This window comes from Lithobates pipiens, unplaced genomic scaffold (genome assembly GCF_037356315.1).
Source record: "Lithobates pipiens isolate NorthernLeopardFrog02 unplaced genomic scaffold, aLitPip1_a1.2 Scaffold_28, whole genome shotgun sequence".
NCBI classification, from domain to species: Eukaryota; Metazoa; Chordata; class Amphibia; order Anura; family Ranidae; genus Lithobates; species Lithobates pipiens.
Window position 1 is genome coordinate 107,451,057 of NW_027507789.1, and position 24,050 is coordinate 107,475,106.

A 24,050-nucleotide genomic window follows, 5' to 3' on the forward strand; every position below is an offset into this window, starting at 1 on the left:
GATGACCAGCCATTCTCTATTGTGGAGGACATTGGATTCTGTAGGCTCATGTAACATATTGAGTCGCGTTACATAATACCAAGCAGATACCTGTCTACTTTGCCTACTCTGTCTGAATTGTTTTGCAGTGTTAGAAAACACGTTCATGAGCTATTGACTACTGCAACATCATAGCAATCAGTTTTACTACTGACATTTGAAGTTCAGATGTCAGTCCAATGAGCATGCTTAGCCTGAAAGCGCAGTAGATAGATGCCAAATTTCAATTGCAAAACATCCTACTTAACGCAAGTGAATTTGTTGGATCACATACTGCAGCAGCAATATCTGATTCTTTAAAAACCATGATTGACACTTGGCACATTGAGAAGTCTAAGGTGCATTTGATTGTCTGAGATAATGCACGGAACATGGCACAGGCAATGGAGGACAGTGAACTTAAAAGCATACTGTGTATGGCACACACGCTGCAATTGGCTGTGAATGAGGGATTGCTGAGTCAGTGCACCAGATCTGATATCGTATCAAAAGGGAGAAAAATTGTGGTTCACTTTAAGCATTCTCCGCTTGCTTATTCCAGATTACAAGCTTTGCAGATACAGTTTGGAATGTCACTGAAACGACTGTATCAAGATGTAGCCACTCGGAACTGCACCTACTATATGCTGCAAAGTCTTGTTTTAGCTGCATACATTGCAGATTATGAGCTGCCGGCAACTTTGAACGGACATCAATGGATGTTAGTTGCAAATAGTTTGTCTCTTCTATCTCCATTTGAACAGTTAACAAAAGAAATAAGCTCAGCTAATGCTTCCATTGCTGACGTTATTCCCTTGATTGCTGTACTGAAGCGTCTACTAGGAAAAGAGGCAGAAACAGACCAATGCGTAAAAATGGCTAAAACCACTCTACTGGAGGCTGTTAAACAACTGGCTTCAAGACACCAAATTCAACCTAAATGAATAAAAAAAAGAATGGATTGATCAGGTAAACCCTCATGTTCAAAATCAAAAGGAGACTGAACATTCATACTGTAACATGCATAGGCAGCATAAATTGAAACTAAAATGGTTAGGTCAATTTTATATTTATAAATTTTAAACTGGTGGTATAAATGTGATTTATATTCACACACAAATTATATTCGAAACAACCATTAAATATGGAAGTATTCCTGAAGTATTTTACGTACAGTGAAACCTTGGTTTACGGGTAACACGGTTAACTAGCATTTTGAAAGATGGGGTGTGCAGTACCACATTTGACCAGAGGTTCGGGGGCGCCAGGTACACTCGGAACGGTTAGGAGTCGTTTGGAAATACTCGGAAATACTCCATTCCCGAGCTTTTCCGAGTTCATCCGGGCTGTCCCCGAGTGTTTCCGAGGCTCTCTGGCGACCCCCCCCCCCACCTCTGGCCACATGCAGTATTGCATGTAATAGAAGTAAATGCGGAACAAATTAACTTTGTTTCCATTGACTTCTATGGGAAAACTCGCTTTGATATGCGAGTGCTTTGGATTACAAGCATTCTCCTGGAAAGGATTATGCTTGTAATCCAAGGTTCCACTGTATTCAGAAGGGAGAACGTTATACCTATTTTGGCTGGCCTTGTCAGTTACTCGCAATTTACCCAAAACACTGCTTTTTACAACAAAAGAAAGCAAGAAAAGCAACCGAGAGCTACATTAGATGGCTAGTTAGATTATAATCTAGCCATATAGCATGAATAGTATGTAGTTTGGGCGGCACAGTGGTGTAGTGGTTAGCACTCTCGCCTAGCAGCAAGAGGGGTTGCTGGCTCGAATCCCAACCATGACACTACCTGCCTGGAGTTTGCATGTTCTCCCTGTGCCTGCATGGGTTAATTGGCTTCTGTCCAAAATGTGCCCTAGTATATGAATGGAGACCTTGGATTGTAGGCTCCTTGAGGGTAGGGACCGGTGTGAGTGTGCAATGTAAAGGGATAGGGACAATTTTAGACACTCACTCAGGTTGAACTGGATGGACTGGTGTCTATATTCAACCTTACTAACTATGAAACTAGTCTAAATAGACTATCATTTTATATTTACCAGACTTTAACCACTTCGCACCCGGCGACTGCACTTAAACAACCAGGTGGGAGCTTTGCTGTTCTGAGTGGATGTACAGGAACATCCCTCAGAATGAGGCCACACAGCCGCACGATCCCCTGGAGCCGAGCACATTGCCGCCGGCAGAAGGGCTCTGTGATTGGCCCTTTTGATCACATGATGGCTATGTCCAATCACAGCCACTGTGTAATGTAAACAGGCAACTGTCAGTTGATCAGCTCTACTTCTCCTCACTCAGAGCCTGTCACTGAGGAGAAAGAGCTGAGCTGTGTTGCCAGTCGGGGATCAGTGCGTTTACAACACTTTCACTGCTTTACAGAAGCTGATCACACAGCAAGTGTCCCCACAGTGTCCAGTCCCAGTGACCAACATCTGTCACGCGATACCAGTGTCAAATCCACATCTATACCGGGGATCAACATCAGCAATGCAGCATCAACATGTCTAAAAAAATATTCAGCAGTGAGGAGGCTTTCCAGAGTATGATGGATGAGAGTAGCGGGGAATTCTTTCCGTCCGACTCAGATAGTGGATATGAGCCAGTTGAAAGCAGTGGCTCTGAAACAGATTCTGAGGAGAGAGTCCAAAGAGGTTCAGGAGATCCAAAGAGTAGCAGGCATCCACCAGCAGTGCTGTAAAACCTGTAGAGCGTACAAGTAGCGCAGCTAGGGCTGCCACCTGTACGGGATTCACCCGGACAGTCTAGGTTCTGAATCATCTGCTCAGTTTTCAGACTGTCTGAAACCCAGACAGACCATTGAATCTGAAGCTCATTCCCATCTCCCCCCACAGGCTCCTGCAGGTTCTCTGTCATCTGCGACTTAACCCACTCCCCCCTCCGATCACTAGCACGATGTGGAGGAGCTGAGCTGCTCACACTACATGCAGGGAAGAGGCGAGCTGAGATTTTTTGTCTGAGGAGTTTCCTAGGGTGGAAAGCTGATAAACTTTTAGGAGGGTGTGTTTTGCAGGAGTTACTGTGAAGGGTTAAGGGGACAGGAGGATTGAAGTGCGTCTGACCAATATCTTACAAGCCTCACACCTCTGTCTATACAAACATCTCCTGATCCTCAGTCCAGAAAATTTGAAGGCAATTTATGACCATTCATATAGCCTGTGTTTATGTGGAGAGTGTACACCTCTGACTGTACAGACACAGAGCCTGGATAACACAGGGATATATGAATGGCCATTAACTTCACATCATCTGGACATACAGAGTGCTAGGAGCTGGCAATTTTCATTGAGTAGTACTGTTGTAAATATTAGTGTACAATACCTTTTGTTTGATTAAATAGGTCACTATTTCTCAGCCCCCCTACTCCCCCCTGGTGCATCACACCCCCCCCCCCCCCGACCACTTCATACATCCAGCTGGCACCTTACTCGGAGCTGCTTCTTACCCCCCAGCTGAGGGACATCATTCTATGGTCACTTACCTTTTCTTCTCTTCCAACATCACTCCCTGGTCACATCATAGACACGAGAAATCCCTCCCCATTCTGCCACTATTATACCTGCCGCATTCCTCTCCTGTACATATTGCCCCCATCATCCCCTCCTGTACATACTACCCCCATCATCCCCTCTGCACTCCTCTCCTATACATACTACCCCCATCATCCCCTCTGCACTCCTCTCCTATACATACTACCCCCATCATCCCCTCTGGACTCCTCTCCTATACATACTACCCCAATCATCCCCTCTGCACTCCTCTCCTATACATACTACCCCAATCATCCCTTCTGCACTCCTCTCCTATACATGCTACCCCCATCATCCCCTCTGCACTCCTCTCCTATTCATACTCCCCCCATCATCCCGTCTGCACGCCTCTCCTATACATACTACCCCCATCATCCCATCTGCACGCCTCTCCTATACATACTACCCCCATCATTGCCTCGGCACTGCTCTCCTACACATACTACCCCCATCATCCCCCCTGCACTCCTCTCCTATACATACTACCCCCATCATCCCCTCTCCTACACATACTAGCCCCATCATCCCCTCCACACTCCTCTCCTATACATACTACCCCCATCATAACCACCTATACATACAACCCCCAACATCCCCTCCGCTCCTGTACATAGTACCCCCCATCATCTCCTCAACACTGCGCTTCTGTACATACTGCCCCCGTCATCCCTTCCACACTCCGCTCCTGTACATACTGCCCCCATCATACCCACAACACTCCTCTCCTCTGCAAACTGCCCCCATCATCCCCTCCTGTACACACTACCCCCATCACCCCCCCCACACTCCTCTCCTGTACATACTACCTCCATCATCCCCTCCACACTCCTCTCCTATACATACTACCTCAATCATCCCGCCCACACTCCGCTTCTGTACATACTGCCCCATCATACCCATAACACTACTCTCCTCTACATACTGCCCCCTTCATACCCACCACACTCCTTTTGCCACTCTGAATGTGGCAGAGCTCAGTGCTTCTAAGCTTTGGCCTGCCAAATTAATGTTGGCTTCCATGAGGCAGCCATCTCTAAACCTGGGGGACCCATGATTTTCAATTGCCCGGAGGCCCCACGAGTTGTCAGTCCACCCCTGGCCCAGCCTGTGGCTACCCAGCAGGGTTGCTCACTGCATTTGTAGGCCAAGAGTGTCAACTTTGTTGACGCTGATGTAAAGGACGACTCTTGTGATTAACTCCATATGAATAGAAATGTTATATAATCACAAAATATATGTATCGTGTAGAATAGAAAAAACATGAGCTGCTGGTGCTACACAACCCGAAATGATTCCCCTTATGGGTTTTTTTTTAGCAGCTAAGAAATTCTAAATTGTTAGAAGTTATTTTATCAAAAAGCAATTGACAATTTTATAAAAGTTATAAAAAAAATTGAGCTCTGGCATTTACATGAAAAAAGCATAACCAATCATAATGGAACTACACATTATATGAAATTCTGATGAAATTTGCATTTTACTACAAAGTGATCTCCCACATGACACCCCTGCACGTTTCGACCCTTCTAATTGTGGTCTTCTTCAAGTTTTTTTTTTATTTCTATGCAGAAAGAAGAAAATGTTTTTTCATATTATTAATAATCATTTTATATTTCACCATTTCGTCTAACCGCATATAGTAGTGTATATTTACCAATCATGATGATGGAAAAGGAGAAGACATGCACTGTAGCCATAAATTTCTTTAAAATCTAGTTTCAGAGATCCTGGGACCATACATGTGTCGTCTCCACTCTACCCGATGCAGACTCCACTCTCAGAGAACTTACACTGCCTCTATAAGTTTCTTCTTTCTGCATATATATGGGGACAAGTGGCAAAATTGTTTGGCAACTTATAGAACCACTGTTTGAGAATGGTTACCATCTGTACGTCCATCATTTCTACACAAGTCTCCCACTATTCCACCATCTCTAGCTGAAGCAAACTGTCGCATGTGGGACAGCGCGGACAAACCGCAAAGGGCTTCCCACAAATGACTAGATGTTCTAGCCTTATTTGACCACCAGAAGATCACCGTTTTGGTATAAAAAGGTTGCCATTTACTTGTTTCAGTTAGCCCTGTACAGTTTGTATGTCATCTTTTCTCGGTGCACACAAAGATCCCTAACCTGAAATACCAGGAGGACATTGTTACAGCCCTTCTCTATCCACATGGCCATGCCCCTGAACAAATTTGCTCCAATTCATTAACTAGACTCTAGAGTGAAGATATTTTTCTGGCTTCCGCTATTTCTGTGTATGACCTGGACTGCATCAACAATGCCTCTGCTTGCTGCCTAAACTGACTCTGGACTTTTTGACAATCCTTTGTCGTTTTAATTAGCAACCAAACTAACTGTATTAGTGGGAATCAAGACAACACAGGGGTCTCAATGTGAGGTGCTCAAGAATAGTTTTTCAGAGTAGAGAAAACTACATTTTTGGCTCTCTCTGTGTTGTATTTCTCAGATTAGGGTCTGCAGACATGGAGGCTTTGAATAGTTTTAGATGGATAGAAGCCTCTACCCCTGTGCTCAGGTCTTACCTGACTGAGCCCCTAAACTCAATGTTTCTGTCTGCCGCCATCTGACCCTGGTCTGTTAATCAACCATGCCTCTGACTGCGATCTGTACTGCCTACTTATGGACCATGTTCCTGCCTACTGCCAGGACCAATATTTTGGCTGTGCTATCTCTCCGCCAGTACAATTGCTTTGGCCGTTGCTGACCACAACATTGCCTGCTGCCTGGACCAATGCTTTGCTTTGGCTGTGCTTACAATATGTTTGCCTGCTGCCTGTACAGACTATAGACAGTATTCCTGCCTGCTGCTTGAACAATTCCTGTCGCTGACCACATCCTTGCCTGTTGTCTGGAAAAAATGTTCTTTGTGGACATCTGCACTACTAAAACCACAGGTATTCTTTTGTTTACCCTTTGCTCAGCAGAATGTATTTTGGGGTACAATTCTTGATATGTACATGCTATGTGTTAGAAGCCTGAAGGTGCTACTTGGATGTTGGGCCTCTGTATGTGGTCAGGCTTTGGAAAAGTCTCACATGTAGTATTGTCATACTCAGAAGGAGTAGCAGAATGTATTTTGGGGTGCAATTATTGGTAAACTAAGGTCTTTCCTTCTCAGGAAACACCACCCAACCCAGAATTAAAAGCATGCTTCCCTGCTGGCTCCTCAGTTCAAGAGCAACTCCGGCCAGCTGGGGAGACACAACAACACATCATACACCATAATTTACTGAGACAGGAACCCAAAAGGTAAGCAAACCAGGGTGGGTACAGAGTGCTGTCCTGAAAGAGACGTTACCAGTAAGTAACTCTAGTTTTCCCATAGCGTCTTTCAGGACAGCCACCTATGAGAGAATAAGCGTGCACTTACCCTTAGGGTGGGGGTGGAACTATGGCTTGCAGGACCCTGTGTTCAATGAGCCTAATCCCTTTGCTGACAACAAGTAGCGTCAGGTAAAAGGTGGGAGAGCTGAACCACATTGCTGCTGCACAGATCTGTCCCGGAGTAGCACCAGCCTGAGATCTCCCTAGCATATAGGCTTGACCAGTAGTTAGCTTATGCCATCTTACCCAGGTACTGCTAGAGGTTTTATCACTTACTTTAGCCCTTGTAAAGAAAAAAAGGAATGAATCGCCTTAACGACCCATTAACTAAAAATTTCAAAGGGAGGTCCCCGAGTGCCTGCAATAAGTAAAATGAGGTCGCACTTGGGAAACCGCAGACCTATAACTGGTCCAGCAACTGTAACGCAAAGCTGCAGGGCTCTGATGCCCAGGTTGGGATCTGAACCCATGACTCCAGTGCTGCTAGGCTGGTGAGCAAACCACTAAGCCACTGTAATGCCCATCACCGCAGCATGAATATTTCCTGATATTATAGCACTCCTGGTGGATGCCTGCCTATTATCTGGGAGTGCTTAGTCTTTAGGTACCCCACCTTAGTAGACTACCAGGGGCCGCCTCTCCCCCTGGAGGCAATGGTCAGCGCCCTCAGGACCAAGAGGCATGGCTCTTCGAGCCAGTGCTAAGTTATTCCCAGAACTTTGACTGTGGTCCCACACTCTTTAGCTGAAAATTTAGCTGAGTAGACATGTCCACTGTGCCGCTGGAATGGGCGTTTGCCAAGCCCCATGCGGACCTGGCCTGTCTTACTGACACCGGATGGATACTCCACAGCGGCCTCATCTATACTTAGGATTTTTCTTTTTTTTTTCCTGGAGAAAGAAAAATACACCTTTAACACAGAAAGCGGACCAAGCTAGGTTTTTCTAAAATTAAGAGCCACCACAGGCCCTCTAGGAAAAAAACTGCACCACCTTTTACACGCTTTCCATCAGGCCAAGCCTTGGGAGGCTTTAAGCCGGCCGTGCACCGCCTGCCTGTCAGGCGCGGAGGAGGCAGGGCGGGCAGGCCAGGGAACCTATTGCGTCTTGTGCCAAAAAGCCATTTTTAGAGAATTGGTGGACCCACCGGTTTGCCGTCCGTGCTTCTACGTGTGCCAGCCCTTGTGTCAGAGACACCAGCGTAAATCGCTGATGGTGAAAATATCATAGGCCCTTTCAGAAGAGAGCATTCATTCTCTTGACCATGAAACCCGACAATGCCCCTCTGTCTACCAAGACTAGGTCGGTATGTCTGAAGCTGTGGAAAAAAAACTGCATCTGGTGGGAGCGGCGGGTTCTGAACCCAAGCCTTCAGCGTAACTGGACCCTGCCACTCCCTCTAAGGCTTCCAAGACCTCCTGGACAGGAACCCCCTCCCCTACCGCTGTCTTCGGTTGTGGAGCGAGAATGGTTTTCTTGTCCTCCTGGATCCCCAAAGTGGTAAGGATCGCACTTAAAAGATCAATCACCTCTTTCAGGGAAGCTTTGTAATGAGGAGGCCTACTAGATTCATCATCCAGGCCTTCTCCCCTTTCTAAACAAGAGTACCTTACCAGGGCCTGGTCTCCTGAAGACCTTCAACCCTCCGATGCCTTCCCTTCAGGTACCAACCAGGGACTACCCTGTTTAGCTTCCTATATCGGGCGCGTTCGGGGTGATGTGGCCGTAGGGCACCATCCAGCCAGTAACCCTGTGATTTCAAACACTAATGAACACACAGGGTGTTAGCCTTTTTTGGGACTTGAACTGCTTTTGGCTCACAAGTGTATGCCACTCAGCCAATGTGCTGAGTATATAAAATGGCCGCAGGTCTTTGGATCATAGCCTAAGAAACCCACACAGACACAGGGAGAACCCACAAACTTCGAGGCAAGCACTGGAATGGTGTGGCTCTGAACCAATGACCCCAGTGCAGCTAGGCAGAAGTGCCATCCACCCAGCCCGTGGGTAGTCTCACCAGAGTCACCAGGAGACTGCTCAGGGATCTGAACTATCAGCACCATCAAACCAGTGACCCCAGAGTTGCAAGGTAGCAGTATTAACTGCTGAGCTACTGTCAAAGTGACTTGCCCAAGGTCACCAGGAGCCGACCTGAGGATAACATCCTATGTCTTCAGGAAGTCTCCCATGGTTGCACTTATCCTGTGAGCTATGGCTGCTTCACCCTTGCTGCCGAACTCTATATTGGAAAGCTCCACCCCCCTCCCCCCGGAGGGGGTGACCAGGAAGGGTGCGGTACCCTACTCCACTGGTGAAGGCACAGTCTAGGGCTGTGGGATTTACAACCCGCCCAACTGGCAGGCAACCCCGCTTTAACTGTGCTCCTGTCTGGATCAGCGCCTGCCTTGGGATCTTCCCTTCTCCACCAGCCAGACCTGTAGGGACCCCCCGGGAGAGCAAATAGAACCATCAGCCCCCAGGTCCCATGTGTCTCCTCCTCCCTCTGACCAGCAAAAGGGAACAGCACCTGTGGAGCTGCAGGTGACAGACTGGTAAGGGGTGTACTCCCCCGGGTTCCCCTTAAGATGGCTGATGCTGGCATCGTCAGGATGGCCCCTGCCTCCGATGCACTCCCGCCGTGAAAAGCATGGTCCTGCCACTGGCTGCCTGTGCAACAGCCAGGCCCACCTTCAGCATCCATGGCTGGAACTGGAAGCCTCAGATCACAGAGAAGTTCCCACCCCCACCGGAAGTGACACAACCCCGATGGGAGCTTCATTGCAGGCTGTAAAAAAAATGCGGGGGGGTTGGATCTGCAGCGACCCCTAAGCCTTCACTGAGAACCTGAAAGTGGGCCCCCAGAGCTTCCCATGACACAACCTTTCAGAGAAACTTGGGTGAAAAAAAAAAACTAAACTAGTGTGGCTGCCAGGTAACCTCTGCCCGAGGCATAGAACTGCCATTAGTCTTCAGAGACCTCTGTCTCCTTCCCAGACTCCCCGGCTGTCTTGGCCACGGTTCCCCGCTGTGTCTCCCTGCCGGAGGAAACATCAGAACTGAAGACTCTGTGGGGAAGCATGCTTTTAATTCTGGGCTGGGTAGTGTTTCCCAAGAAGGGAGAAGCCGAGTTTTCTCATAGGTGGCTGTCCTGAAAGACGCTATGGGAAAAAAAAATGACATATTCAAAAGTCTCATTATGCCTCACAGAAAATACAGTGTCTTGCTAAAGTATTCACCCCCCTTGGCATTTTTTGTGTTTTGTTGCCTCAAACTGGAATTAACATGGATTGTTTGAGGATGTGCATAACTATTCACCCCCCTTAAGTCAATACTATGTAGAGCCACCTTTTGTGGCTATCACAGCTCCAACTTGCTTTGGGTAAGTCTCTATGAGCTTGCCACATCTTACCACTGGGATTTTTGCCCATTCCTTCTTGCAAAACTGCTCCAGCTCCTTCAAGTTGGATGGTTTGCGCTTGTGAACAGCAATCTTTAAATCTGACCACAGATGTTCTATTGGATTGAGGTCTGGGCTTTGACTAGGCCATTCCAACATATTTACATGTTTCCCCTTAAACAACTCAAATGTTGCTTTAGCAGTGTGTTTGGGGGTCATTGTCCAGCTGGAAGGTGAACCTCCATCCTAGACTCAAATCACACACAGAGTGGTACAGGTTTTGCTCAAGAATATCCCTGTATTTAAGCACCATTCATCTTTCCCTCAACTCTGACCAGTTTCCCAGTCTAGACTGCTGAAAAACATGCCCACAGCATAATGCTGCCACCACCATTTTTCACTGTGGGGATGGTGTTCTTTGGGTGATGTGTTGGGTTTGCGCCAGATATAGCATTTTCTTTGATGGCCAAAAAGTTAAATTTTAGTCTCATCAGACCAGAGCACCTTGCGCCATACATTTTGGGAGTCTCCCACATGCCTTTTTGCGAACTCAAAACGTGCCATTTTTTTTCTGAAAGTAATGGCTTTCTTCTTGCCACTCTGCCATAAGCCTAACTCTATTGAGAGTACAGCTTATTGCCGTCCTATGTACAGATACTCCAGTCTCTGCTGTGGAGCTCTGCAGCTCCCCCAGGGTTATCTTAGGTCTCTGTGTTGCCTCTGATTAATGCCTCATTGCCCGGTCCGTGAGTTTTGGTGTGCGGCCGTCCCTTGGCAGGTTTGCTGCTGTTCTTTCTATTTGGTTATGATAGACTTGATAGTGCTCCAAGGGATCATCAAAGATTTGGATATTTTTTTTATATAACCTAACCCTGACTTGTACTTCTCAACAACATTGTCCCTTGTTTGGAGAGTTCCTTGGTCTTCACGGCAGTGTTTGGTTAGTGGTGCCTCTTGATTAGGTGTTGCCACCTTTTCAAAAAGGTGTATTAATGTAATGACAGATCACGTGACACTTAGTTTGCACACAGGTGGACATCATTTTACTAATTATATGACTTCTGAAGATAAGTGGTTGCACCAGAGCTTTTTATTGGCTTCCTAACAAAGGGGGTGAATACATACGCACATGCCAATTATCAGTTGTTTATTTCTGAAAAAGTTTTATGTATATATTTTTCTAATTGTTTCTTTCCCCACACAAAAAAGACCTCACAAGTGCAATGAATAGACTTTGTGACAAGCCAGTTTTCTAACTATCAAGAACGCAGGGATGAACAAATCTGAGAGGCTTCTGACCCTAAGGACCTGTGCTTAAACAGCTATGCTGTTAAAGCTACAAGTGAAAAGCAGGATGGTAGACTGGCCCTTGGGACAGATGGTCCAGAGGGGACCATAGAGAGTCTGCTTATGTCCGAATAGTACATTCTCTTGGGCCAGTTTGATGCACCTGAAAATCGAATATCCTCAATCTCGATACTAAGGAGCAGAAGAAGGGCATCCTGGAGATGCAGAAAGGTGCAGATCAGGTGGAACAGATCTCATGGAGTCACTAGAGTGTCAACTGCTAAGGCCCAAGGTCCCTGGACATGGCGACAAAACTGTCCAGTTTGTTGTTGTATTTGGACATCAGAAGATCCATGGCTGGCATCGTCCACCTGTGGCAATGGGCTTAGAACACATCTGGTGGTTGCAGACGCCAATGACTAAAAGTACATCTACCAATTTTCCACCAAATGCCGACTTCTGATGCCTCCTTAATAGTTGATGTAGGCCAGGGGTAGGAAACCTAGGCCCTCCAGCTGTTTTGAAAAGTCCCATGAGACATTGCAAGACCCTGACAATTACAGGCATGACTCGCAGATGCATGATGGAATCAGTAGTTTCACCACAGTTGGAGTGCCAAAGTTGCCTACCCCTGATGTAGGCCATGGCATTGTCTTCCTACATTCTTGCCAGTTGGCCTCATAACTAAGGTGTCCTGCATTGAAGGGACAACCAATTTAGGGTTTTCCTGACTCCAGCACCAGTTTGGAAATTCACTGCGCAAGAGCGAGTTCTGGAGCTGCATGTCTGACACATGGAGTGGTTCAAGGACTGAGTCTGTGTTGCATGCTGCCAACATGTTTAATTGCAAAAATCTGAAGTAAAACTGGGCATATGGCACAACCTCAAAAGGAGGCTAGAGTCAGACCCAAAAGCCTTATGCAGACCTGAATCCAGGAGCGACTCTGGGAGTTTTCCCTGGTGTAGAAAGGATTCTGTACTAAATTCTGTACTTCCACATCCATCAGCAGGCCCAAGCATTCAATTCCAACAATAAATTCCAAAGGTTGAGGATCAGAATCTCTGCAGAGTCCGCACTGTACAAAAAAAGTGGCAACCACCCCAATCTATAACAGGCCTTTCCAGTAGAGTGCATATGAAAGGGCAATGCACATTGCAAACTTTTTTTCCCAGGACACTTACTGGGCAGTCTGCAAAACAACCAAATTGGCCCTAACAGTTTGCGTTAAAAACAGAGGGTTTTATTTGCACACATTTGCAAATATATGCCCGGGCCACAGTGCCTACGTCAAGGGACTTGTGGATATACTGTGGTCCCAACTCTAAATTTCCAGAGCCTCAATAGTAAGTGCACATAAAAATTGATAAATTAAAGGCAGGTAAAATAGACAAATTCATATGGCTGGGGGTGCGATTGCCAATATCCCTAGTTAATCAACACAATATCCTCATTTCCTGGGATTTTTAAGGCAATCAAAACATAATATATATATATATATATATATATATATATATACATACATACATACATACATACACACACACACACACACACACACATATATATATTAAAAAAATAAATATAAATAATATTATATATATATATATATATATATATATATATATATATATATATATATATATATATATATATATAATTTTTTTTTTTTTTTTTTTTTTTTTAAGAAACAATAAATAAAAGTATATAAAAAATGACCAACACTAATAAAATATCTTTACATACAACCATATATAGCACAGTATATGTAGGTGGGGTGGTACTTAAGGAGGAGTTAGCTCCCTCCAGGCATACAGCTGAATTTAATCACAATATACAACCCAATTTCCTGGTATTTTTAAGGCAATCCAAACAAATGGTTTTAATATCAATATCTTTCATTATGGTTTCTTAAAGTATATAACAATTTATTTTTTCAACACGTATAAAATCTCTTTACATACAACCACATATAGCACAAGCAGTATACATATTAACACACTGAATGCATCAAGTGGTATTCCATATCTACTTGTTGTTCGGTCCCGTCATCAGTTGAACAACTGTGGATGGTTCCCAAGAGTTGTGGAGACCCAACGCGTTTCAAAATAAAAATACAATCGTTTCTTCAGGGATTTTTACCACTCTGAAACATAGAATAACTTAATTTTAGAATTAATACATCGTGCCCACGCATATTGAGCCCATTTGATGTGTTCAGTGACACATACTATGCCATCTTTAGCTAGAGTGCTCTTACAGATCAAAAATGCCCCTATATCGTTATTGTGGTTCATTATTTATGATACAGTAGGACCACTGGACTGTGTCCAAATATTCAACACCAAAGCTTCAAAAAGGAAAAAGTACAAAAAATTGTTTTTATAAAAGATGAAGAACCATATATATATATATATATAGTAGAAGCCAGGTGAGTGGTACTTACAAGTAAACGTACAAGTCTATGGTATCCAGTAAATTAATCAGGGCAGAGAGGATGATCCATGGTGCTCTATTGTATCCTTCCGGGGCTGTTACATGTTTGTATGAGCATTACAGCTCTATCTCTAAACTCTTTCCCTTGGGGAAAGAGCTGTAATGCTCGTACAAACACATAACGGCCCTAGAAGGATACCATAGAGGAGGGGGATCATAGTCTCTGCCCTGGTGACCTGATTCATTTACCGGATACCATAGAATTGTAGATGTAAAAATGGGAGATGCATACATTTTATTTAGTATAAATCATTTTCATCATCTTTTATTAAAACAATTTTTTGTACTTTTTCCTTTTTGAAGCTATGGTGTTGAATATTTAGACAGTCCAGCGGTCCTTATGTATCATGAATGAACCACGATGATGATGTGGGGGCATTTTTGAGCTGTGAGAGCACTCTAACTAAAGATAACATAGTATGCAAGTATCACTGAACATATCAAGTGGGCTCAATATGCGTGAGCACGATGTATTGAAAAAGTATTCATACCCTTGAAATTTTCCACTTTGTTATGTTACAACCAAAATTGTAAATGCATTTTATTGGGATTTTATGTGATAGACCAACACAAAGTGGCACATAAACAAAATAGATTTTTGTGCCCGCATCAACCAAATATATTTATTATTCAATAAAAATCATAATTTAACTAATCAGCAACTTAATTTTGGGTCAAAAATCACCAGAAACAGCGACTCTCCTATTCTTATGGCATATCAGAAAAAACAGGGAGAATAAAAGAAATTCACCCGACTGCTATGAGAATTTTGTGAATATAAATACACACCTGATGTCTTACCTCAGCTTTGGTTCCATTTGAGCCCCTGTGTCACTCGTGTGTAATATATATATACACACACACACATATACATACACACACACAGGAAGCACTGTGGAGAGACTGATACAAGAACTCTATATAGATATAAATACACAAAAAAGCATATGTGATGCTCTGCTGTTTGCTTTGCTCCTGCTTGGCCTCCTTTTCTTTCCACCTACCTCGCTTAGTCTCATCAAAGCTGTGCAGATATTTTCACTGTATGTTCTGTATGTTTCCTGTTTGCTCTGTGTTTATACACATAACTAAGACTAACTTATGCTGCTTTACTACCAACTTTACAAAGCAAGTATATGAACTGTCACCTAAGGAAGCATGTGATATATATGAAATAATATGACAAAATAGTTTTGTTTCCTGGGTGCTTTTGGACTATTAATTTTTCATTAAGCTTTGTTTGACCGCACGATACATCATTTTTATGCCGATACAAAGTCACATGTCCCTTTGTCGTAATAGTCTGTAGAGGCTGTATTCAGAGGAGTGTGTGTGGATATGCATTAGTGATATGTATGTTAGTGTGAGTGCAGCTGCACCTTCCCTTTTTAAGACTATGTTGTCTTATTTTTCATTGTCTGTGGATTGTTAATATGGCCCCTGCTCATGGTGTAGGTTTACTATAGTAGTTCTTTTTGATATGAATTAAAAGTTTATATTTTGTATAATCATGCAACAAGTCTCTCGCTGTTCTTGGGTGAATTTCTTTTATTCTTCCTGTTTTTTCCAAAGTGGCACATAATTGTGAAGTGGAAGGAAAATGAAAAATGGTTTTCAATTTTTTTTACAAATATACTGTATATCTGAAAAGTGTGGGGTGCATTTGTACTCAGCCCCTTTACTCGGATACTGCTAACTAACATCTAGTGGAACCAATTGCCTTCAGAGGTCACCTAATTAGTAAAGAGTCCATCTGTGTGTAATGTAATCTCAGCATAAAAACATCTGTTCTGTGAAGCCCTCAGAGGTTTGTTGTAGAACCTTAGTGAATGAACATCTCATGGAGCACTATTCAATCCATCACCTTAAAAAGAAAAAAAGAAAATGATATGGCACAACTGTAAACAGCAGAACAACGACCCTAAACCTACAGCCAGAGCTACAATGGAATGGTTTAGATCAAAGCATATTCATGTGTTAGAATGGCCGAATAGAAATGCACTCCACGCTTTTCAAAAATGTATTTGTAAAAAAAAAAAATTGAAAACCATTTTATCATTTTCCTTCCATTTCATAATTGTGTCACTTTGTGTTGTTCTTTCACATAAAATCCCAATAAAATACATTTACATTTTTGGATGCAACAAAAAATGTGGAAAATTTCAAGGAGTGTAAATACCTTTTCAATGCACTGTATGTGAGCATGATGTATGGATTCTAAAATGATGTTATTCAGTGTTGCAGAGTGGTAAAGATCCCTGAAAAAGAAATTATTGTATTTTTATTTTGAAACATGGTGGAAATCCACAACTCTTGGGAACTATACACAGTTGTACAACTGAAGACGGGACCGAACAGCAAGTAGCTGGGGAATACCACTCGATGCATTCTTTGTGTGTTATACTGCTTGTGCTATAAAAAATACATTTTTATCAGGGCTCAAGTCCTGCGGGAACGCATGGGAACGGAGTTCCTTTCCTGTACTTTTTCCATGATGTTTACATTTGCATGGAAGCACAATTGAATGAATGCTGATTATTCAGAGAATTACTGTATTTATGTTTATTGAGGATTGTTTTTTTTTTTTATGTACTAACAGTTAAGCTTCATACACACAATACGAAAATTGGATGAAAAATACCACTTTTGAAGTGTTCGTGCATATGAGCGTATCATTTTTTATTTTTTTTGGTGGGCGAGTGGATCTTGGGTGGGAGTTCCCACACTTTTTTCCCCAGGACTTGACCCCTGATTTTTATATACTTTAAGAAAACCATAAATGAACAATATTTATATTAAAACCATTTGTTTGGATTGCCTTAAAAATCCCAGGAAATTAGGATATATATTGTGGTGATTAAATTCAGGCGTATGCCTGGAGGGAGTCAACTCCTCCTTAAGGACCGCCCCACCTACATACTGTGGCAGGGAGGCCAACATTTTTTAGGCGCTACAGCTCTAAAAATAGCACCTGAAAAAAACAGCTCCATTCACTCCAGTGTAAAAGCCCGTGGGCTTTCACACTGGAGCAGTGCGCTGGCAGGACGTCAGAAAAAGTCCTGCCAGCAGCTTCTTTTAAATCAATGGGGCAGTGATGCGATACTGGCGGCATTTTGCGGGTGGATTTAACCCCTTTTCAGCTGCTAGCGGGGGTGTAAAACCGCCCTGCTTACAGCCAAATAGCGCTGCTAAAATGACGGTAAAGTGGTGCTAAAAATAGCATCACTTTACCGCCAACACCTGGGGTGGCTCGGTGTGAAAGTCCTCTTAAGCGCAAAATCAGGTACCTGTACGCAATTTCTTTCAAGGGCTTTGGGGCACATGCACGCTGCAGAAGCCCCACTCAAACACAGCGGGAGCCAAACAGCAGGTCCAGTGGCCACTGGGACCCGCCGATCATTCCCAGGAGAGGCAAAGCAAACCACCGTTCTGCGAGGTAGGCAAATAGAGATCATGGGGTTGATTTACTAAAAGCAAGTCCACTTTGCACTACAAGTGCACTTGCAAGTGCAGTCGCTGTTATTCTGAGGAGGACATGCAAGGAAAATAAAAAATAGCATTTTTGCTTATACATGATTGGATGAAAAAAACAGCAGAACTCTCCCTCATTTCAGATCTTCCCCTTTAAAATGACTGCACTTCCAAGTGAACCTGCAGTGCACCTGAAGTGCAAAGTGGATTTGCCTTTGTGGGTAGCAAAGACATGGGGACAATCGACATGGGGACAAGGTGCTTTGGGGTGGGGGGGCCGCACGCCCCCCCTCCCCCAAGGCACCCCCCCATGTTGAGGGCACGCGGCCTGGTACGGCTCAGGAGGGGGGGGGGGGCGCCCGCTCGTTCCTGGCCGGCCGGGTAGCGTGCTCGGATAAGGGTCTGGTGTGGATCTGGGGGGACCCCCACGCCGTTTTTTCGGCGTAGGGGGTTCCCCTTGGAATCCATACCAGACCTAAGGGCCTGGTATGCTCTCGGAGGGGGAACCCACGCCAAATTTTTTTCAGAAATTTGCCGTGGAGTTCCCCCTTGAGCTCATTCTCTGCTTGGCCTCGGCAAAAGTCGCCTGGCCAGGGGCGACTTGTAAGTCGTCCCAAGTCGCGCTTGAAGTCATCACAAGTCGTTTTGAAGTCGTCCCAAGTCGCGCTGTGATCTTAACTCAAGTCGTGTCCAAGTTGCCTGACTCAAGTCGCCTACAAGTCGTGTTGCCCCTGTGTGAATGGGCTCTAAGATGGTCCGAGAAAATTTGGATGAAATTAATAATGGAAGAGGCCCAAACCAACTGTCAGAAAGAGAAAGAAAGGTAAAATCCAACGTGTTTCAACATGTGAGGTAAGGGTCTTCTTCAGGGCAAGAGGGATGGTAGAGCTTCTAGATGAATACAGACAATCTACAATATTGATATAATTACACAAAAAATATATATTAAAATATTCAGACACATCAACTGAATCATTGTAAATAAACATCTATTGGTATTAGTACTGACCTCATGTGTTAAACGTTTCAAACAATGGAGATCATATACTCAATTGAGAAAAAGGGAACACAAACGCCCTGAAGGGCGTGAAACAAGATGGAAATGGGGCATGTCCAGGTAAAGCCCTCCCGTGCCTGAGAAAAAAAGGGGGTGGGGGGGAAAGCAACAGATGGAGGGGGTGAGGGGCCAGAGCCTTCACAGATGGCAGACCAGCATGAATGTAAATTTGAGACATAACAAATAAAAAAAAGACAAAGTAATATATTGAACAGATACACAGAAAATAACAGTGCACATGATAAAGGAATGCTCAGAGTTAACCAATACATCAAATCCACATACCTGTCACTATAAAGTTTGTAGATGGAATTTTGCAAAGCACATATTCTATCACAGACCCACATGAACTGCAAATGGCCACTAGTGCTGGGATGTAATTTGCTGTAACTGGAGTCAAAAAATAGGATTTTTATAACAGCTTACCTGTAAAATCCTTTTCTTTTGAAGTACATCACAGGACACAGAGCCATAGTAATTACTAAGTGGGTTATAGTCCACCTTCAGGTGCTACACACTGGCACACCCTAAACAGGAAGTTTCCTCCCTATATAACCCCTCCCATACCGGGAGTATCTCAGTTTTGGAGCAAAGCAATACATGTGTATACTAGAAGGAAGGGGGGACCTCTGTGAACTTCAAAAGAAACAGATTTTACAGGTAAGCTGTTATAAAAAAATCTTTGTCAATCTTCATCATGGGACACAGCGCCATAGTAATTACCATGTGGGATGTCCCAGAGTAATGCCAACTTAGGGGAGAGAGACACAACCAAAGTAGGGCACCAAGAGAACAGAGGATTTATACTGCTACCCACAAGTACACTGCGCCCAAAGGCGACATTCTCATGTCTTTTTACATCCACCAGATAGAATCTGGTAAATGTATGGATTGAAGCCAAAGTAGTGGCCTTGCAGAATTGAGACATGGAGGCTTGGTGATGCACTGCCCACGAAGCACTAGCAGCCCTAGAGGAGTGCGTTTTGCTTTGAGAGGGTGCAATCTACCTCTTTAAACCATAAGCTTGAATGATTACTTGTCGAATCTATTTAGAATAGTAGATTTCAATGGTGCCGGTTCCTCTTTTAGGACCTTCAGGCGATACGAACAAAACAACCGTTTTCCAAATCTGAGTATACACCTTTAAGTAGACTTTGATTGCATAAAAAATTATGGAGGCCGGCTCCCTTGCATTAACCAAGGTAGAAAACTACTGAACCCGACAGCCCACGCTTCTTCAGAGTGTGGGTCTCAATATCAAAACCATTAAATTTAGCGTTTGTAAAGTAGGATGGAACTCTGGCTCTTGAGAGAGAAGGTCTGGCCGTGATGGTAGAGTCTATGGGTCCCCTACTGCCATCTTTATGATCTTTGCATATGAAGATTTCCTGGGCACCGCTGGGGTTCACAAGAATCAATGACTTCTCTTCCTGCTTGATCCTGCAAAGAAGTCGTGGATGCAGGCAGAATATGAGGGAATGCATAAATCAGTGAGAACCGATTCCACGGGAATAGCAAGGCATCCGTTGCGCATTCTAGTGGATCCTTTGTTCTTGACACAAAGTTGTCGATTTCTTTGTTGAACTTGGACGCAAACAGATCTATGTCTGGGATCCCTCATTTTTTTATATATTGACAGGAAGATATCTGGGTTTAGAGACCATTCTCCTGGGAACAACTGCTGACGACTCAAGTAGTCCACCTACCAATTTTCTATTCCTAGAATAAAGACTACCAGATAGACAAAGTACATTGTTTTCTGCCCAAGATAGGACAGGATTAATTTTTCTCTGGACCTCACAACTTCTTGTGCCCCCTTGGTGATTAATATAGGCCATTGCTGTGGCATTGACAGATTGAATCCTGACAGGATAATACCGTAAACTGAACGTTCATGCCCTCAGGACCAAGTCTGAATTTTTGGAATGTTAATGGGCAAGGCCATTTCTGATCTGGGCCATTTCTCTTGGACAGTTGCCTCTTTCAGGACTGTTCCCCAACCTAAACAAAATAAGGTTGGTATATGTTGTTACTATTTCCCAGGTAACTGAAGGATTTCCCCTTTGCAGATTTTTGGATATTAACCATAAACTGAGGCTTCGGCACACCCAGCCTACAGCACCTGGTATTTCCAGGTGGTCTTTAATCTGGGTACTAACTAGGCACAACTCTGCCTCCAAGATCAGATGAGATTGGGGGCTATAAAGGGTAATGTTGCCATAGGCTTTGGAGTCAGACACATTGGGAATGTAGAACTTGAACCCTTTTGTTTCAAGCCTATAGGATACCGTTTTGCAGCAGTCTTGATGAAACTGAGCATAAGGAATGGCCTTGAATGAAGCCACCATCTTTCCCAACAACCTCATGCAGAGTTGAATAGGATAAATTAATCTTGCTTCGAACACCTAAATCAGTTCCTTTATGGCACTGATCTTTGCTTGGGGTATGAATACCCTTTTCTGGATGTACCTATGATCAGACCCATGGTTTAAAGAAGATTTCTCCTAGGATGAGAATTCGACCTCGATATTCTAGGTAGTCAAATTTGCAGAGCATACTTTGGTCTAAGCGGGCTATCGACTGGTCTATGAAGAACAGATCAACTAGGTAAACCATAATCGTTATACTTTGGGCCCTCAATCTGGCTAAAAGAGGAGTCAGAACCTTTGTACTCGAGGTGCAGTAGTTAGAACGGAAGCAGAGCTACACACGGAAAAAAAATATTTTTAAAAAACAGTTTACCTGTAAAATCCTTTTCTTTGATGTTCATCAGGGGACACAGAGCCATAGTACTTACTATGTGGGTTATAGGGCCACTGATAGGTGATGGACACTGGCACGCCCTAAGGTAAGAAGTGTACTCCCTATATAACCCCTCCCACTCCCGGGAGTCCTCAGTTTTGTAGCCAAGCAATACAAATTGCTAACAAGAAGGGAGAGACCTCTGTGTCCCCTGATGTACATCAAAGAAAAGGATTTTACAGGTAAGCCATTTTAAAAATCCGGTTTTCTTTTCTTACATCAGGGGACACAGAGCCATAGTACTTACTAAGTGGGATGTCCCATAGCAATAGCAACAGAAGGGAGGGAGATGCAACAAAAAAGGAGGCCAGAGGACTCATACTGCAGCCTGCAGTATACTGCGCCCAAAAGCAATATCCTCATGACCTTTACATCGATTTTATAAAATCTGATAAACGTATGAACCGAAGACCAAGTCGTGGCCTTGCAAATCTGAGCCATAGAGGCCTGATGATGCACCGCCCAAGAGGCACTAATCGCCCTGGTTGAGTGTGCTTTAATATGAGAAGGAAGAATTTTCTTCTTTTTTTTATTAATTTTTTTATTCATTTATATAATAATTTAACACCAAGAACATAGCAATTATAGAAATTACAGTATAAAAAAATATCAATTATGAAAAATACTTTCTTCACAACATAAATGTTACAATATTCTAAATTATATCAGATAACAATACTATTTCCTCAGCAACCCAAACCCTCCCACCCCTCCCTGCACCATATAAGTGTACTTATATCCACTAATTATACGGAAAAATAAAAATTTACAAAAGAGGGGCGGGGGGAGGAAAGAAGAAAAGAAAGAAAAAAAGAAAAAAGGAAGAAAAACGGGGAAAAATATAAATATGTCCCCCCCCCATCTAGCCAGGATTTCCGCATTCTAATAAATTTCCCATAATTACCCTGTCGAGTATACATCACTCTCTCATTTCCCACTACTAAATTGACTGCATCAACCCAACTCTGCAGCAGCGGGGGGGAATATGTGCCTGCCATTTCTGTGTAATCATTTTTCTTGCCTGAGAAAGGCATCTCAAAACTGGCTCCAGAGTTTCTTTCGGAGCTCTGGCCCCTCTCCACACTTCCCAGTAAGCAGATCTTAGCCGTTGGTTCCAGGGTAGCGTTAAAGATTTTATTTATACTGTCTACTACTTCAATCCAATACTTAAATAGCTTTGGGCATCTCCAAAGCATGTGGATGAAATCACCTGATGCTCCGCATCTAGGGCAATGATCATCTTGTTTCCATCCAAGACTAAACATTTTTGCTGGAGTATAGTATGCCCTATGGAGCAGAAATAGGTGTGACACCTTCTGTGAGGGAGAGATTGAGACCAACCTTCCTCTTTGCAGGATTTCTCCCCAATCCTCTGTTATTGCCCCTATGTCTCTTTCCCATTTAGCTCTACTCTTAGAGAGTCCTATTCTGCTTATTGTTCTAGCTTCCAAACTAGTATATATTTTAGAGATTAGGCCTTTAGATACATCTGAATTAATTATACTGGTCAAAATCAAAAGCTGAGTCCATTCAATTATTTGTGACCTGAACTGGGTTTGGATCGCGTGCCTAAGTTGTAAGTACTTATAAAAAGGTACTATTTGATATGTTGAATTCTTGTTTTAAATCTGAAAAAGCTTTCAAAAGGTACTGCCGTCGTATAGCTGTCGTAAGCGTCTCATGCATGACGTTCCCATTCTACTGATTTCTCTATATTACTTAGTTCTGGCAGTTTATTATTGTTCCATAAAGGAACATATTCTGATATCCCCTTATACCCCAGCAAAAGCTTCACTGTCTGCAAGACTTTTTTAATCAATTTAAACGTCAGGCACTTATGAAAGAATGAAGCTGCCTCCAGAACCTCAAGTAGAGTTATGCGTTGACCTCATCAACATTAAACTCTTATTGGGATTCCCACCCTCATAATCTCCACAACCCCCCAAGTGTTGGATCTGGGATGTGAGAAAATATGTCCTAGGATGTGGAACCGCCACTCCCCCCTCTTTTAATGGTAACTGCATAGTTTGTAAACTGATCCTAGGCTGACCCCTCTTCCATATCAGGTCTCTAAACAAAGATTCTATTCATTTAAACCATTTATGGTCTATCCAAACTGGGCAGTTGTGGAAGAAATATAAAATCTGAGGTAACCAAATCATCTTTATTAGGTTACAGCGCCCAGCTACTGACAGAGGGAGGCGGCTCCAAGTATCTCCTTTTTGCTTCCATTTAAAGCGGGAGTCCGCCGGGAGTTCCGCTGTTTTTTTTTTTTTTTTTTTAAAGCCAGCAGCTACAAATACTGCAGCTGCTGACTTTTAAAATAAGGACACTTACCCGCCCAGCGCGCCCTCTCTCGATCGTCTCTCGGGTGCTGCCGCCACCATCTTTGGTATGGGAATCAGGAAGTGGAGCCTTTCGGCTTCATTTCCCGGTACCCTACTGCGCATGCGCGAGTCGCGCTGCGCAATAAGGATGGACCCGCTGCCTCTGGGATCTGTGTGTTTCCCAGCAGGCAGCGGGGGACTTTCGGAAAGGGGCGTGAATCTACGCCCCTTTCCGCAGAGAGCTATCCCAGAAGTGGGTGCAGATACCTGTACTGTACAGGTAC

At 43.7% G+C, this 24,050-nt stretch overlaps 1 protein-coding gene and 1 long non-coding RNA gene across 7 annotated transcripts in view; both read right to left on the bottom strand.

Annotated features, from left to right (window-relative positions):
• Window positions 1-24,050, bottom strand: part of TRMT1L (tRNA methyltransferase 1L) — a 358,814-nt gene that overhangs the window by 18,572 nt on the left and 316,192 nt on the right. The window lies entirely within an intron of this gene.
• On the bottom strand, window positions 14,897-16,371 carry LOC143935554 (uncharacterized). Its single transcript, XR_013263557.1, has 2 exons — window positions 16,289-16,371; window positions 14,897-15,973 (listed from the first exon to the last, which is right to left on the bottom strand). It is a non-coding gene; the product is annotated as an uncharacterized LOC143935554 (long non-coding RNA).